Below are 18,981 nucleotides of genomic sequence, written 5' to 3'. Positions count from 1 at the left end.
CTCCTAGCATGCCCAAACCACTGTTTGCTGTCAGGGCATGCTGGGATTTGCAGTTTTGCAACATCTGGAGGGCTACAGTTTTAGAGAACACTGCAAGGTGATCTCCAAATTTTGGTCCTCCAGCTGTTGCAAAACTACAAATTCCAGCATGCCCTGACAGCAAACAGTGGTTTGGGCATGCTAGGAGCTGTAGTTTTGCAAGATCTGGAGGGCTACAGTTTAGGGACCACTATATAGTGGTCTCAAACTGTAGCCCTCCAGCTGTTTCAAAACTACAACTCCCAGCATGCCCAAACAGCTGTCTGGGCATGCTTGGAGTTGTAGTTTTGCAACATCTGGAGGGCTACAGTTAGAGACCACTGTATAATGGTCTCAAACTGTACCCTCCAGATGTTGCTAGGAAACTCACCGGCTTCCGTCGGATCCAGCCGCACGTAATCGCCGCCTGCCCGGATCAGTAAGTGGATCTTCGGCGCCGGTCCCCGTCGTTTCCCCGGGGAAAACGAAAGTTAACCCCCCCGCCCCGATCTGCTATTGGTGGTCGCGTCTAGACCACCAATAGCAGGGATAGGAGGGGTGGCACCCCTGCCACCTCACTCCTATCGCTTCAGGGGGATCCTGGGTGTCTTAGACAACCACGATCCCCCTTATATTCCGGGTCACCAGGTCACTATAGACCCGTCATGACCCGGAATCACGCAAATCGCAAGTGTGAATTCACTTGCGATTTGCCGCGATCACCGACATGGGAGGGTGTGATGACCCCCCCTGGGCGTTTGCACGAGATGCCTGCTGAATGATTTCAGCAGGCATCCCGGTCCGATCCCTGCCCGGTGCGCGGCGGGGGCCGGAATTCTCCATGACCAGGGTGTCATGACGTACGTGGTCCTTAAGGGTCCTTAAGGGGTTAATCAGATTCTTTATGGCAAAGAAAGATTTTTTCAAAATCATGTTTTGCCAGCTGCTTCTTAAAGAAGAATCTAAAAAAAAACTAAATGTATAAACTGCATGTGTTTTGCTGAGGCTGGTTTTACCAAATAGTAGGAAGAGTTGTACCTTTTCCATGCACCTCACAATACTATCCCTATGTACCTCACGACTCACGTTAGGAACACCATGTACCTCACAATAGAAATCCTAGGTACCTTACATTAGTAACCCCTTGTACCTTACATTAGAATTACTAATGTGAGACACATGGAGTTGCTTATTTCAGAAGCGTGAAACTACTAAGTTAGTATCTTCATTAATCTTTCATTATAAAATATAACATTATTTGTAAATTCCTTGATGCTAATACCTTTAAGTCAGGACAGTACTGGCACTGAGGATTATATTTATGGTGGGAATGTGCTAATGATGCTGTGGTAGGTGGTCCATATGTAAGGTTAAGGGAAAGCATGCTTGGTTACCTGAATGTCATAGATTCTCTACTGTGCCCTGGGTGCTAGTACATCATAGGATTGTGCACTTTAATGTGGAAATTCCTGGTATGTTTATATGATTTGTGACTTTTACAGGGACTTTTTGTGCAGGTGCAGAGAGCCAGACTTGCCTTTTAACTTGAAAATCATATTATTGCGCATGTTGTCAGGGAGAGGAATTTGTGCATTCATTTAAGGTACTCGTGCACAAGTTTGAGGTCCTGACTATGTATGGTGCAGAGGTGAAAACAGACCTGGACTACAAGAGGTGTCAGAAGGGAGAGGGGCCTCGGAGTGCAACTCATTGAACAGCAGGAGCTATGTGCCATAGTCAGTGTGAGTGTTGTCCTTGAAGCATGTGCCCATCTTAAGGTAGTGGTGTAGAGCTACCTTTCTTGTGGATTACAAATATGGAGACAGTCCAAGTACCAAGTTCATGGCAAGTTAAAAGGGTACTCTGGTGGAAAACTTTTTTATATCAACTGGTGCCGGAAAGTTAAACAAATTTGTAAATGACTTCTATTAAAAAATCTTAATCCTTCCTTCCTTTTAGGAACTGTCCATAGTAAGAGAAAATCCCCATAGAAAACATATGCTGCTCTGGACAGTTCCTAATGTGCTCGTGATATCAGCAGAGAGGACTGTGTTCCAAAAGAAAATAATTTTCTCAGTAGTATTCAGCAGCTAATAAGTACTGGAAGGATTAAGATTTTTTAATAGAAGTAATTTACAAATCTGTTTAACTTTCTGGCACCAGTTGATAAGAAAAAAAAAAAAAAGTTTTCCACCGGAGTACCCCTTTAAACTTTAACCTGTTGGGGACGGAGGGCGTATGGATATGCCCTCATGTCCCGTCACTTAAGGACGGAGGGCATACCTGTACTCCCTTCGCATTTCCGATCACCTCCGATCACTAGGCGGTGATCAGACCGGGATGACTGCTGATATCTATCAGCAGGCATCTTGTAGCAATGTCTAGGGGGGTCCTGAGACCCCCCCATGTTGGCGATCACTGCAAATCGCCAGTCAATTCAGACCTGCGATTTGTGGCGATTCGGGCCAATCGGGTCATCGCCAGGAAAATAAGAATGATTGGAGCTGTCAGAGACCGAGACAACACTGCCACCTCCTCCTATGCCCTGCCATTGGTCGGTCAGTAAGACCGCCAATGGCAGTTGGGGGCGGGGGGTTAGAGTTTGTTTCCCCCGCTCTGCCCACCAAGTCCGGGCAGAGCGGGCGGGAATGCGAGCAGCGAGGGGGGCATGGCCGGCTTACAAGAGCAGCGGTGGCATCGGTGGAAGCAGGCGGAGTGTGGCCGGAAAGTGCGGCGGTGGAGGAGGCTGCAGTGAAGAGTTGTAGTTGGGCATGCTGGGAGTTGTAGTTTTGCAACATCTGGAGGGCCACAGTTTGGAGACCATTGTGTAGTGGTCTCTAGACAGTGGTCCTCAAGATGTTGCAAAACTACAACTTTCAGCATGCACTGACTGTCTGGGCATGCTGGGAGTTGTAGTTTTGCAACATCTGAAGTGGCACAGTTTGAAGACCACTATACGGTGGTCTCCAAACTGTGGCCCTCCAGATGTTGCAAAACTACAACTCCCAGCATGCCCAACTACAACTCTTCACTGCAGCCTCCTCCACCGCTGCACTTTCCGGCCACACTCCGCCTGCTTCCGCCGATGCCACTGCTGCTCCTGTAAGCCGGCCATGCTCCGCCCCTCGCAGACAATCAGGGATGCTGGGCGTGTAGTTCTGCAATATCTGGCCCTTCATATGTTGCAGAACTACAACTCCCAGCATGCCTGGAAAGTCTAGGCATGCTTGGAGTTGTAGTTTTGCAACCTCTGGAGGGCTACAGTTCAGAGACCACTACTTAGAGGTCACCAAACTGTTCTTCCCCAGTTGTTGCATAACTATAAGTCCTAGCATGCCCAGACTGTCCAGGCATGCTGGGAGTTGTAGTTCTGCAACATCTGAAGGGCCATATATTGCACAACTACACGTCCAGCATCCATGACTGTCTGGGCATGCTGGAAATTGTAGTTTTGCAACAGCTGTAGGTACACTGGTTGGGAAACACTGAGCTAGAGTCGGTTTCCTAACTCAGTGATTCCAGCCCATGTGCCTCCAGCTGTTGCAAAACTACAACTCCCAGAATGCAGTGCATTCTGGGAGTTGTAGTTTTGCCACAGCTAAAGGTTTGAGGGTACATTCACATGGGCGGGGGTTTACAGTCGGTTTTCCTCTACAAGTTTGAGCTGCGGCAAATTTTCTGCCGCAGCTCAAACTTCCAGCGGAAAATTCACTGTTGACCCGCGCCTGTGTGAATGTACCCTAAAAACACTACACTAACAAATAATAAAAAGTAAAACACTACATATACACCCCCTTATACGTTCCCCCCCCCCAATAAAAATGAAAAACGTCTCATACGGCAGTGTTTCCTAAACAGAGCCTCCAGCTGTTGCAAAACAACAACTCCTAGTATTGCCGGACAGCCATAGACTGTCCTGGCAGGCTGGGAGTCTTGCAATAGCTGGAGGCACCCTGTTTGGGAAACACTGCTGTAGGCTTTTGATGGAGTCAAGCCCCATCCTTGTATCTGGGTCCGCCCCTATAGCAAATTCCTCATTTAGGCCATTTCTCACTTCAGAGTCCTGTTGTATTTCAAGGCAACAGTTTAAGGCCACATATGGGGTATTTCCGTACTCAGGAGAAATTGCGTTACAAATTTTGGGGGGATTTTTTTCCTTTTACCCCTTATGAAAAGGTAAAGTCAGGGGCTACACCAGCATGTTAGTGTAAAAAAAATAAAAATGTTTACACTAACATGCTGGTGTTGCCCCATACTTTTCATTTTCAAAAAAGACAAAAGGAGAAAAAGACCCCCAAAATTTCTAACGCAATTTCTTCCGAGTACGGAAATACCCCATATGTGGATGTAAAATGCTCTGTGGACGAAATACATGCCTCAGGAGTGAGAGAGCGCCATGTACATTTGAGGCCTAAATTGGTGATTTGCACAGGGGTGGCTGATCGTTACAGCGGTTCTGACATGAACACAAAAAAAAAACATAACAAGGGGTATAGTGAGCCTTAACACGCCAGAGGTCTTTGACAAATTTTCGTTAAAGTTGGACATGAAAATAAAAAATTTGTTACCCCAAATTTTTCATTTTCACAAGGGGTAATAGGAAAAATGCCTCCCAAAATTTGTAACACCATTTTTTGTGAGTATGGAAATACCCCATATGTGGATGCAAAGTGCTCTGCGGGCGAACTACAATGCTCAGAAGAGAAGGGGTACCATTGGAATTTTTGAGAGAGAATTAGGCTGGAATTGAAGGCTACGTGTATTTACAAAGCCCCCATGTGCCAGAAGAGTGGACCCCCCCACATGTGACCCCATTTTGGAAACTTCCCCCCTCACATAATGTAATAAGGGGTACAGTGAGAATTTACACCCCACAGATGTCTGACACATTTATTGAACAGTCGTCCGTAAAAATGAAAAATGTAATTTTTCATTTGTACAGCCCACTGTTCCAAAGATCTGTCAAACGCCAGTGGGATGTAAATACTCCCTGTACCCCTTATTTAATTCTTTGAGGGGTGTAGTTTCCAAAATGGGGTCACATGTGGGGTGGGTCCACTGTACATGGCCCTTGACTTCCATTAGAACCAAATTCTCTCTCCAAAAGCCCAATGGCGCCCCCTCTCTTCTGAGCATTGTAGTTCGCCCACATATGGGGTATTTCCATACTCAGAAAATGTGGGTTTAAAAATTTCGGGGGGCTTTTCTCCTATTACCCCTTGTGAAAATGAAAAATTTGGGATAACACCAGCATTTTATTGAAAACATTTTTTTTTACGTCCCAATTTTGCGAAAATTCGTCAATCACCTGTGGAGTGTTAAGGCTCACTGTACCCCTTGTTACGTTCCTTATGGGGAGTAGTTTCCAAAATCGTATGCCATGTGTTTTTTTTTTACTGTTCTGGACTCATGGGGGCTTCCTAAATGCAACATGCCCCCCAAAAACCATTTCAGCAAAATTTGCTCTCCAAAAGCCCAATGTCGCTCCTTCCCTTCTGAGCCCTCTAGTGCACCCACAGAGCACTTTACATCCACATATGAGGTATTTCCTTACTCGAGAGAAATGGGGTTACAAATTTTGTGGGCATTTTCTCCTATTACTCCTTGTGAAAATGAAAGATTTGGGATAACACCAGCATTTTATTGTTAAAAATCGAATTTTTCATTTTCACGTCCCACTTTAACGAAAGTTCATCAATCACCTGTGTTGTGTTAAGGCTCACTGTACCCCTTGTTACGTTCCTTGGGGGGTGTAGTTTCCAAAATTGTATGCCGTGTGTTTTTTTTTTTTTTTACTGTTCTGGCATCATGGGGGCTTCCTAAATGGGACATGCCCCCAAAAACCATTTCAGCAAAATTCGCTCTCCGAAATGCCATTGTCGTTCCCTTCCCTTCTGAGCCCTCTAGTGCACCCACAGAGCACTTTACATCCACATATGAGGTATTTACTCACTCGAGAGAAAATGAATTACAAGTTTTGGGGGGCCTTTTTACCTTTTACCCCTTGTAAAAATGGGAAAAAAATGGGGCTACAATAACATTTTAGTGTAAAAAATGTTGCTGCTATTCCTGTGAAAAACCTAAAGGGTTAACAAACTTTTTGAATGTCATTTTGAATACTTTGAGGTGTGCAGTTTTCACAATGGGGTCCATTATAGGGGATTTCCAACATAAAGACCCTCAAATTCACCTCTAAACTTAACTGGTCCCTGAAAAATTCTGATTTTGAAATTTTCGGGAAAAATTGGAGAATTGCTGCTATACTTTGAAGCCCTCTGATGTCTTCAAAAAAGTAAAACATGTCAACTTTATGATGCAATCATAAAGTAGACATATTGTATATGTGAATCAATATGTAATTTATTTGACATGTCCTTTTTCCTTACAAGCAGAGAGTTTCAAAGTTAGAAAAATGCAACATTTTAAAATTTTTCCTGAAATGATGCAAGTTTTAACCTAAATTTACCACTAACATAAAGTAGAATATGTCACGAAAAACTATCTCGGAATCAAATTTATAAGTAAAAAGCATCCCAGACTTAAGAATTAATACATAAAGTGATAGAGGTCAGATTTGCAAAAATTGCTCCCATCCGTAGGGTTATAATTGGCTCCGTCCCCAAGGGGTTAAAATGTGTTCCTTCTTTTTAGGAAGAAAGTAACTGATTTCTGTTACAGGTGTGAATAAAGTTCTGCAGCAAAGGTGTTGGAATCTAAGGCTTTCCTAATACTTGCTGAGGAGTGGGGCCCTTTCTAGCCCTTTGGTCCTCTTCTATACAAGTAACATAATGGCAAACAATAGTACTACTTCTCGTGTACAAATAAAACAGTTTATACTTAAAAGTCCCCCTGGAACAACATGTACTATAGCTATAAAGGAATTAATGTATTCATGGTGGTCTAGGGTAGTCAGAGGTTGTTTTAAAATCCCTGGAGGAGGGCAGTGGAAGGATAAATGTAGCATATTTGAGGTCTCGTGCCTACTCACCTTTTCAGGCCCCAGCATTGTCCGCCTGGCTATAACAGTAGGTTGAACACTGATAGGTCAATGATAATACTGATGAAGGCCTATGGGCATGTAGTTAGTCACCCAACAATGTGCATCTACACAAATACATTCTAATTATTTTAAATTAAAGGACAGTAACATGCAGTGCTCAAACTGAATTACCATATAGAGCCAAAACTAGCAATACTAATAGTGGCAGGCATTGTATGAGGCACACTTTACTTTTCGTGCTGGCCGGCTGATTACTGACACAACAGGGGCATACTACATGTGCCTCCATGGCATTTGCTTTTATAAATTTCAATGTCACAGTTAAAGGGTTGTGCAGATCAGAAATATAATTTTTATATACCCTGTAAGGAAATTAGGAGCTGGTCCTCTGATCAGAATTTTCATCTCTTGCCATAGAGGAGCGTGAACACAGAGTGTCTTTTCCTCTTGAGCACCTATCCTGTCCTGCATTACACAAACAGCCAACTGATTTGAATTGACAATGTGCAATGCTTCATTTAACCTGTGGTGGTGCTGCAGGGTAATTAAACATTTTTGGTTACAACAGAATGCTACGGGTGCCAGCAGGGGATAACTTTGTGATCTGCCATTTGTCAAGGGAAACATGTAGGGATTGTCCAAAGCAGAGAACCCTAAAGACTGTCCATTGTGAAAGCAGGTTAGGCATGTACTATAATCTGTTTCCCCACATGACCTTACAATATGACGCAGTAATTGGGAGATCTGTTTGCTGTTCTCAGGATGTTCTAGTCTTGCTGGACATTATTTCAAAGCACTAACAAAGGTTCCTCTGCTTGAAATTGATCAACTCAGACCACCACTTTGTTTTTTAGACCAGCCTGAGGGTTTCCACCTTCAAAGGAAACATCTTATATCCAGCTGACTATCTGTCACTTTGGAATCAACAGTGCTGTCTATTTAATTTAACTAGCATGTCGTCAGTTTAACCCAGAGCACAACATATCCAAATGTGGTAAGCATGTGTTGGCATCTAGTGGGATATGGGCAAAGAATATTTATCCCCATCCATGTTCTCCACTGAGTAGTAGGATATCTTCCAAAGAATGTGATTCCCACAACATGCTTATGACCTAAATGTGTCAGTTTACATGGCAGACCTGCACTGATTTCTTCAATGAAGACCAGAATATTGGCACAATGCTGCATAACTCTTTGGATAAACTGTGGCCATATCTCTTCACTTAAACCAGATTGCTTGGTTTACATTTCATGTCCTATCTGGCTCAGAAGTCTGTCCTGTGAATTTCCAGTTGGTGTTTCCTGATATTTAAAAGTATTTTGAAGAAAATGGAGGTCTATAAAGACACAAATAGCATACAATTATTTATCCTAGGAAACCAAATGTTTTCTTTATTGAGTAAAGTCAATGTGAGCCATTCTGATTTATGTGATTCAAAAGAAACAGATAACATAGACTGGAAACATATGAATGACTCTTATAACTCCTTGGTCTGATATGTACAGATTATACAACATTCTCAGTAACCATTATCTATCTGTCTGTCTGTCTATCTATCAATCATCTTTTCATAATATATATCTATTTATCTACAGTATCTATCTACCTATCTATCATCTTTTCACAATATCTATCTATCATATTTTCACAATATCTATCTATCTATCTATCTATCTATCTACCTATATATCTATCATCTTTTCACAATATCTTTCTATCTATCTATCTATCTATCTACCTATCTATCATCTTTTCACAATATCTATCTATCAACCTATCATCTTCTTCAGATGTTTCCTATTATTACTGCCTTGCATGATTTTTGACAGAATGTAATTTAGACAAACCCCAACATTATAAAGCATCTTTATCACTATATATTCCAACTATTTTACCGCTATCATAAGCAGCTACAATTACAAATCATTGTCTCCTATAACTTAATATTAATCTTTCACAGGACCCTGTTAAAGGTATTGTCGAGACAATTTTTTTTTTAACATAAATGTGTTCAGGTTGACAAATAAAACAATAAACATTTTAACTCACCTTCCTTGCTGCTTTGTAGCCTCCAGTATCACGTTGCCTGGTCCATGCCCCATCTCCTCATGAATGCAACTGAAAGGCCTGTGTGGTGTCCCGGTACCATATGGTATACCATACCTTGTATGGTGGTCCCCAAAGCCAGAGTTACTTCGTTCCAGTAGCATCCTCCTGATGGGATAGCCCCTAGTCGCCTCTTCCTTCTTCAATTCTGTGATGTTTACATGTAAAAGTAATTGTTTATTTAATTATCAATATAGTGTCGCAGGACCTTAGGTCACACGACTAATTACTTCTTTAGGTTATGCTTAAGGACCTTCCAAGGTCACATGGTATAGTCACATGTCAGACCATAATCCGTTGTAAGGAGAATTGACATATGGTATGGACCAATGAGCTTAAAGGAGTAGTCCAGTGGTGAACAACTTATCCCCTATCCTAAGGATATGGGATAAGTTGCAGATGGCGGGGGGTCCGACCTCTGAGGCCCCCTGCGATCTCCTGTACGGAGCCCCGGCAATCTCCGGCTCTGCCATAGAGATGTATTGAGGGGGAGTGTCTGCCGCTGCTTCGTGCGGAGGTCGACACCCGCTATCTGGCCGGAGAGCCTGGCTCCCGTACAGAGAGATCGCAGGGGGCCCCAGCGGTCGGACCTCCCGCAATCTCAAACTTATTCCCTATCCTTAGGATAGGGGATACGTTTTTCACCACTGGACTACCCCTTTAAGGCCAGTCCCTGCCCATATAAAGGAGCTGCCAGCCAATCCTCGCTCTCTTGGGTTCTGGACTAGTGGAGAGTGAGAAGTGATCCGTGCAACTTACAAAGACAAGCTTAGGCCTGAAGCCTGCCAGCCTCGGCCTGAATCTAACCGTGAGTTTAAATATCAATCCCCGCTAAAGCTAGCGTGACTACTGGACCTAATATCAATCCCCTAAATCCAGTGGAACAGCGCCTATTAATTTCCTAAGCTCTAGAAACTCACGAGGTCCCAACCAACTGTCAAACTCCAAATAGACTTTGTTACACAGACTGTTTCCTGTTTAATCCTGCATAAAAGCTGCAGTAAAAGTTCCGAGAGTTTTCTACAAAATCTCCGGTTGTGGACAATCATTTATTTAATACTTCCCTATCGCTCTTGGGACTGGTGGCGATAGGACAAGCAGATACAGAGGACCCCTCACCCTGGCGTCAGGACAGTTAAGGGTTAAATCAGTACCCTTTCATCACTGCACAACTACACCCCATATACCCTATACTCCCACAAGCTTACCACACATGCATGATGAATAGTAGGGTGACTCATTTTTTAATACATAACTTAACCAATAAGCAATTACACATTTTTCCATGACTTCATTTTTATGTTATTTTAAAGGTAATCTGTTAGCAGGATCACTCACACTGACCTGACTATACAGGTAGATAGTGCATCTTACTGGTTAAAAATTGATGCAGCCATTCAGGAGAAATTCATCCTATTGCTAATATGGTATTTTCTTCTTCAAGGGAACCTGTCATCAGATGTATAATGTGTAATATCAGGAGACATTCCTGCCTGCAGGGATGGTAAGGATATATAGTTTAAAAGTGTTCCACGCCGGCCCCATATATAGTCCTGGCCTGTGGCCTTCGTCATCGCTCTGCTCCATCTGCTTAGTGAGCAGAGGAGTTACAAGGGCTCTAAATCAAGCTGAGGGGGCATCATTACAGCTGGAGCCAATGGGACTAGTATAGGTTCCCACTCGGACACTACTAATTATATTTACTCACTATCCCAGTGGCCAGGAATGTCTCCCAGGGATGGTGAGAAAGAAGATTGGACCATTTGAAATGTGTTGCCATGCATTATATATGGTTAAATCTGATGACAGGTTCCCTTTAATTGCACTGGGAGGCTACTGCTGCTGTATGTACAATGCTTTCGCCCATCTGCTCTGGCAATAACTCCACCAACTTCCACAGAAAACTCCACCCCTTTGACAGGCCTGCTGAGGGAGAGGAATGAATATTTATTGAGGATTGAGGTTATTGTCTGTAGAGGGTGGGTTATCACCAAAGCAGGCAAAATATACAGTAGCAGCCCCCCTCCATTGCAGTTAAGAAAATACCGTGCTAGTTACAAAATTAATATCTCCAAATGTCTGCACCAAATTTTATCCAGTAAGAAGTGTTAGAAACAGGGTCACCCGCACTATCTACCTGTATATTCAGGTTAGTGTGGGTGACCCTGCTGTCAGTTTCCCTTTAAAGTATACTTTTGATCTTAGAAAACGTATTTTAAGACGCAGTGACATTTCAGGAGTTTTCATTGGTGGGGGTCTGGGTGCTCAGGCAACCACCGTTTATTGAAACAAAGGGGAAGAAGGACTGCTTTCAGCTGTGATCTGCTCTCTTCAGCTCTTCTTAGAGATGAAAGCAAAGTGGTGTATGGACTCAAAGTACATAAGTCTGTGGAACGTCAACCCCTCCTCTATGAGGATCAGCTGTAAAGTGTCAATTATAGTCAAGCATTTCTGCCTCTTACAGTAAGTTCAATGATCCTGGGGGTTTCAGCACCCAGACCCCCACATAATAGAACGTCTGACATGTCACTATGGAATGTGGGAAGTTTTCAGAAATCACAGGTATACTTTAAGATAGAAAAATGAATAAAAAGTGAATTTAAAAAAAATTCATAGAAATGGTGAGACGTAGAAAAAAGTACCAATTATTTTGAGGTTTTCATTTTGGTGTAGAACTTGACGTGCTTTCCCCGAGTTCAAGAATTGAGGGCAACTTCATAGATTTGTAAATACTTCTTCAAAGAGAACTGCAGAGGTAATAATCTAATAATTCCTAATAACATCCCACCCTGACCCTGACTTCTCCTCTCTGTGACTTCAAATAATTAAATATAGACGGCTGTGGAAACTACATCTAAATAAACATTAGGAGAAGTAGAAATTAATCCCCTGCTTGTCAAACAAATGAATCCTCTCTATTTTCAAAGACAGCTAAGCCAACAGATTTCTATTTTTGTAGCCGTAACAACTTAATTTTTCTTCCTAAGATGCCAATATCAACAAGCTGTGGAGAGAGAGTCCAGCCGGACAAAGGCAAAAATTTTATTTCTTTTATGAGAAAGATGAAGGATGGGAAAATATGGCACAAAATGTTTGAATGCGATCAAGAGCAAAATGTTACTCAAAGTGAAACCAAGCAGAGCCGGAATTAATGTTGATCATCACTAATACACATTTACTGGCAGTGTGCTTCATTGCTGTTTCATGTCCAGAAGTACAGTGTATAATAATAGTAAGCCATACCTAACTATTATTCAAAAAGGATAAAATACAGTGTAGCTTGAACGTTTGTAGACCTTTGACATTTTTCTATATTTCTGCATAAATTTGATCCAAAACTACATCAGATTTTCAAACAAGTTCTAAAAGTAGATAAAGAGAACAAAATCAAACAAATGAGTAAACAATATTAGACCTGGTAATTTATTTATCAAATATCATTGAGTGACAAAAGTATGTGAACCTTTAGGACTAGCAGATTATTTTTCAGAGTAAAATTAGAATTAGGTGTTTTCAGTCAATGGGTCAATGGGATGAAAGGTGTGTGAGTGACTTATAAAAGTGTATCATGGCATCAACATAGCTTTCTGAGGACCTCAGAAAAAATAGTTAATGCTCAACAGGCTGGAAAAGGTTACAAAACCATCTATAAAGAATTTAGACACCCAATCCATATTGTGTACAAATGGTAAAAATTCAAGAAGACCATTATTGCCCACTGCAGAAATGGACGACCAATAAAGATCAATTCACGCGCAAGGCATTTTATAGTCAGCGAGGTCAGTGAGAAACCCAAAGTAGCCTTAAAGGGGTATTCCAGGATTTTTTTTTTATTTGACTATGCTACAGGGGCTGTAAAGTTAGTATAGTTCATAATATAGTGTCTTTACCTGTGTGTGACTGTTTTCTCACAATTCTTATGTGATTTTCACCCCAATATTTATTTTTAACAGCATACAAAATGACTGTTGTCTCAGATTTTTCCCAGGTTGCAATGCGGCCGAGACCTGACCTCACTAGTCAGCTGATGACAGAGAGCCTTTCTGCTTCAATGGGTGGAGTGATCAATCTGCAACTAATGCAACAACTGTAGGCACCCTGATTTAAAACCACAGGTCTTTTGAATGGATGCAGCTCATTTATGTTTCAATGGGTGGGGTGGCTGATGTGTGGGAGGGAGGAAAATTGAATTATGGGATTTGTAGGCAAAAAAGAAAAACTCAAACAGGAAATACCAGTTCACAAAAATCTAGCCACAGTGTTATGGTAATCTCACAACATAGCCATTTAGCCCCAAGACAAACACAGATCCTCCCTAAGCATGTCCATTACTGTCTGACATGTACATACTAAAATCACCTTATGGAGGAGAACCCCTTTAAAGCAAGTACAAACCTCATGTAAATAAAGGTATATTAATGAATGATAGCAAATTTTACAGAACCCAAGAACCTAAAAATATCCTTTACTTACATAAAAAAATAAGAAATTTAAAACTGAAAATGTTGGCCCCCTAAGAAATCTGGGTGGAATATGGAGGAGAATAAGGGTAACGCCAATCTACTAATTGTCTTCTTCTCTACTGTATTTACACAATTTTACCCATTGCCAGATGATGGGAGTAGGGATAATGTAAATTCCCCAGCATATCTCACCTTTGTAACCCAACAAGAAGTGCAGCACCACCTTAAAAACATTAAAATCCATGAATAACCAGGCCCTTGTGGCATCTATCGCTGGGTTTTGCAGGAACTATGTACTGTGCTAGACAAACCTCTATTCCTTATATTTCTATAATGACAGGGACTATTCCAGACGACTGGCACTTTAGCAAATGCGGTTACTATATTTTGGGTAAAATTTTTGCGAGATGCAATACTTTAGGATTGTAATGAAAATAACCTAACACAGCACCAACATCAGTTTATGAAGGATCCATCCTGTTAGACTAATCTGATCATCTGATCACCTAATCTGATGAGGAGGTCAGTTATAGATTAAACCTAGGTAAAGCTATGGATGTTGTGTATCTGGACTTTTCTAAGGCATTTGATACTGTGCCACATAAAAAATTGGTACAGGGGCGGATATATGTAAACAGGTTAACAACTGGCTCAGTGATAAGAAGAGGAGGGTGATAATTAATGGAACATTCTCCAATTGGGTTACGGATACAAGTGGAATACCACAGGGGTCAATAATGGGTTAATTTCTTTTCAATATGTTTAATAATGACCTTGTAAAGGGATTACGGAGTAGAATTTCAATATTTGCAGATGACACTAAAATAGATAAGGTCATCACCACAGAGAAGGATAACATAATATTACAGAGCCAAGGCTAATAAACTTATGAGATGCATTAAGAGAGGCTCTTGGCAATGTTTATCACATGTACAGATTTATGAATAGACAGTACACAGATCTTTCTTGTGATCTTTTTATACCTATATGCAAAAATAGGAGAAAAAAACACAAAAGAGCAAAGCGGGTGAAAAAGTAGCTGTATTGGCACACAGGTCATCACACTGCTCCACTTAATTAGACATAGGTTTACCTTGTTAGATTGTGTGAACACACAACAATTTTAGCGCATCTATAAATCCACTATAGGGCTTAGATAAAATGTGCTTTTGTCCCCCAAGGAGAATATCGAGTACCACAACCCAATGGAGAGTGCAGGCAAACTTGGAATATATTCCTTTTACAGATACCTTCATGGTAGAAAAATGCTTTTAGCACACATGGTCAAGCTTTTTATTGGCCCAAACAATAACACGTTTCAGAACATTCAGGCTGTCCCTTTCTCATACTTAAGGACACATATCAAGGCCTGTAACTATAGCAAGGGGGCCTCCTCTATGTGTAGAGGAAAAAACGTTTCACCATCAGTGAGACTATGGAATTCTTTGGCGCATTATGTTGTGATGGTTGACTCATAGGGATGGGCCTGGATGTTTTTCTTAAAAAATATAACATTACAAGTTATGGGCATTAGATTTATTTTAATAGAACATTGATCCAGGGATTTATTTTAATCACCATATTTGGAGTCAGGAAGGAATTTTCCTCCCTGGTATGGGACAATTGGTTTACAACCTTCCCTTGAATCAAAGTTGATCTTGCTGGATTCTTGTCTTTTTAATGTAAATTCATTGTTAGAGATCAGTAGCCTGTTTAGTCCCATAGTTTACTTTTGTATGCATGAATTTATTTGCTCACTAATTGAAAAAAAAATCAGGGCATACTTCATTAAATTCTAAATTATAAGGCATTGTGGGGAGAATATGGTATATAAGAAGTACACCACTGGTAATGGCATAAGGTTTAGATCAGGGGTGGGTCACAAAATTATGTGGTCTTTCCTGCTAATGCAATAGACCGGTGGTTCTTAACTGATGTGCTGCAAAAGCCTGCCAGGGAGGGTGCAACATTCCATTGAAAAAGATGGCAAATTAACTCACTAGGAGGACTGAAGCTAAGCACCACCCTAGCACGTTCTAAGCTATGCTCCTGGCCTCTAGTGGCTTCAGGAAGAAACTGTCTGCAGTCTGGAAGCAGGATAAGACAGTTGGAAATGGAAAGGTGAGTATGTTTTGTCTTTTGTATTTTTGTTTGTTTTTAAATCGTTCAAGGGTCCTACAGGGGAGAAAGCTACCTTCAGGGGTGTCATACAGTGGGCAAGCTACATTTAAGTGGCAAACTACCTATGGTGTCTACAAGAATAGTGGGGCAGGTAGAAGCCTCTGGGGACTGCCCAGATGACTTGTGGTTCAGGCAGCATGAATGTGATTACAGGTACTTTAAAGGGGTACCCAGTGGCATTTTTTTTATCAACTGATACCAGAAAGTTATACAGATTTGTAAATTACTTATATTAAAAAAAAATCTTAATCCTTCTAGAATTTATCAGTTGCTTTATACTACAGAAGAAGTTGAGTTGTCTTACCATATTGCTGACACCTATGTCCATGTCAGGAACTGTTCAGAGCGGGATAGGTTTGCTATGAGGCTTTGCTTCTATTCTGGACAGCTCCTGACACAGACAGAGGTGTCAGCAGAGAGCACTGTGGCCAGACAGAAAAGAACAACTCAACTTTCTGTGAAGCATACAGCAGCTGATAAGTACTGGAAGGATTAAGATGTTTTAATAAAAGTAATTTACAAATCTGTTTAACTTTTCTGGAGCCAGTTGGAATGAAAAAAAAATGTTTTCCACCGGAGTACCCCTTTAACTCACAGTGCTCATAATAATATTGAATATCTACTATAACATAAATGAAGTTGTAGAGGAGAGGCTATTGTTTGGTTATTGTTTAATGCATAGTCCTAAAAGAAAAGATGTGTAATACAGCATCAGTTTAGCATCAAACAGATCGAATTTTACATCTGGAGCTCAAACAGATGAGAATTCCTACTCATCACAGTATTTACAAACATATTAAACATGGGTTAAATGCTCTCAGACCTGAACTGGTTAATCCATAATTGCCACATCCTCTTTAATACTTCCATGAAACATTATTAAGCAGAATTGTAGTATAGCACCCGTCAATGGCATTAAATAATTGTCACATTTTTCTTCCGAAAAGATTAGCCGTTTTGCTAAGGTTGCAGAGCCTTATTGATGCACTAACGCCATCAGTAAGAGGACACAATTGCTAAGGGATTAGTGTGTCTGTGTCACAGCTTGTTTTTGCCATTATATTTTTCCGATGATGTGCAAATTTAGTTTTCTGCTGTAGGAAACAAGAGTCACACTGGGAAGTGCCACAACGCTGTTGTGTGTGTGAGAGGCGGGTGGTTTCTCTGTGGTATGTCTGGGTGAGTCCAGAGAAAGGTCAGATACAACACAGAGCAAAACAATGTTGTTTCTTGCAGGCCATACATACTTATATTTTCTATTCTAAACACAAATATCAGTTCTAAATTATATGTTTGGGAACATCATTGCTTAGACAGCTGGCTGCATAAGTTATCATTTGTAAAACATGTAAATACGTTTTGAATTGTATAATGTATAGGGTGTCAGATTAGGAGCATGTACAGTTTAGTTAACATATATATCTTTATTTATTTGTTTAGTAAGCTGTTTGTCTTAGTAAGCTTAGTAAGTTTGTCTTGTACTGTCTCTCATTTCTCTAGAAATGCAAGCACTGTGCCAAACCAAGTTGAAAAAAAGCTTGTAGAGATCTCTTTTAAGGCCATGCCCTAGCTGCAATTATGCCAAGATCCTGTTAGACATTTAGGCTGTATCTATGGACTACGGACAGGTATGAGTCTCCTGGTGCAGCCATCCAATTGTCTCTTATAGGACTAGGACTTATCATACCCAAATATTTTTCCACCCTAACAGACTTTCCAGAGCTAACCGTAACCAGAGCCCCCCAACCTGTGGTCTACCAACCTGCCCCCCACCCCCCCGGACACAGACTGAAGGATTCTCATCAGCAGTCAGATCTAACAAACTCTAAGATTCACCATGCTCTAGCAAATGGCACCCGGCCTCCTTCTAAAATAGTCAAATCCACATCACCACATTATATAATTAAGGTCATGCCAGGCTCCCCTTGGGCCTAGCTTCTCCCCTCTGCCTCCTTTGAAAAGGAGATTAAATGGTGGAGGGGAGGTATTTATTAATGAGGTTTCTTGCCTAAGAGTTTGGGTCCAGGTTTTGAGAATGACTGAAGGTTCTGGAGATAAAGTCACTCCCTTACTCCAGTTCTGGTGTGCGTCTGGAGTTCTGAACCTGATCTCACAGGTGTGGGAGCATTGCCAGAGAACAGCAGAGAGGAGTTGGTCTGAAGCAGATCAGCTTGTCTGTGAAACAGTATGTAGCATATTAGTACACTGCACCAAAGAGATTGACTTTAAAGGGGTAAGACATCTTATCCCCTATCATGTTCCGCCCCCTCAATGCAAGCCTATGGGAGGGGGCTTGACAGCTGTCATGCCCCCTCCATAGGCTTGCATTGAGGGGGCGGAGCGTGATGTCATACGGGGGCTGTCACTGTGCTCTGTCCCCGTGATCGCCAGTAATCAGAGACAGAGCGAGCACGCTCCGGGGGCTGATTCTAACTGGGGAAGATCCCAGGGGTCCCCAGCGACAGGACCCCCGCGATCAGGCATCTTATCCCCTATACTTTGGATAGGGGATAAGATGTCCTAGCGCCGGAGTACCCCTTTAAGACTGATCATGCCAAGTTTTGAGTAAGAAGCACAGAAGTTTGCGTTATGTTAAGAATCTTAGGTGAAAGATGTTTAAGTTTCTGTTATACCGCATGCTGCAAGTTTTGTGAATTATTACAATAAACCCAGGACTACTGAACTGTGATACCTGCCTGTTTGGGTCAGTTTGCTTAATGGAAAGAATGTTTGAAGGGCACTGTTAGACAATATACGTATAAATGTCACCACCAATAAACATCATTGTTTCATTATAAATCTGTCTGTTTAAACAAACACTCAACAATATAGGGAAACATATGGATTGCATATGTTGCGAAGGACAAGGTCCATCGTTTCTCCACCTTAATGCTATAAAGATGCAAAATGGAGCAAAGAAGTGGAAAACATTTACCTTCTCAACACATTATTTTAACCTTAGGAAAAATAAATCTGAATTTGAATTAGCTGCTATGAATTTGAGATAGTAAATACTAGAGATGAGTGAACTTTTCAAAAATTCGATTCGCCCGATTCGCCAAATTTTCTGATAAAGTTTTGTTTCGATCCGAATTTTTTCGCGGCGAATCTATAATAAAAAAGGCTATTTCTAGCCTACATGCAGCCTCTATAGGGGTATAGAACACTTTGCTGTGTTCTAAAACGCATATGGAGTGTGCTGGGTTAGTGAA

General features: G+C 41.4%; 1 long non-coding RNA gene across 1 annotated transcript in view; it reads left to right on the top strand.

Annotated features, from left to right (window-relative positions):
• Positions 1 to 17,535, top strand: part of LOC130357859 (uncharacterized) — an 85,303-nt gene extending 67,768 nt beyond the window's left edge. The window contains exons 4-5 of the long non-coding RNA XR_008889304.1: positions 17,270 to 17,397; positions 17,481 to 17,535. This is a non-coding gene — a long non-coding RNA (uncharacterized LOC130357859). The remainder of the gene's footprint in view (positions 1 to 17,269; positions 17,398 to 17,480) is intronic.
• Positions 17,536 to 18,981: the final 1,446 nt, after the last annotated feature.

The sequence above is a fragment of the Hyla sarda genome, chromosome 2 (genome assembly GCF_029499605.1).
Source record: "Hyla sarda isolate aHylSar1 chromosome 2, aHylSar1.hap1, whole genome shotgun sequence".
Classification (NCBI taxonomy): domain Eukaryota; kingdom Metazoa; phylum Chordata; class Amphibia; order Anura; family Hylidae; genus Hyla; species Hyla sarda.
This window is presented reverse-complemented; position numbering and strand designations above follow the sequence as displayed.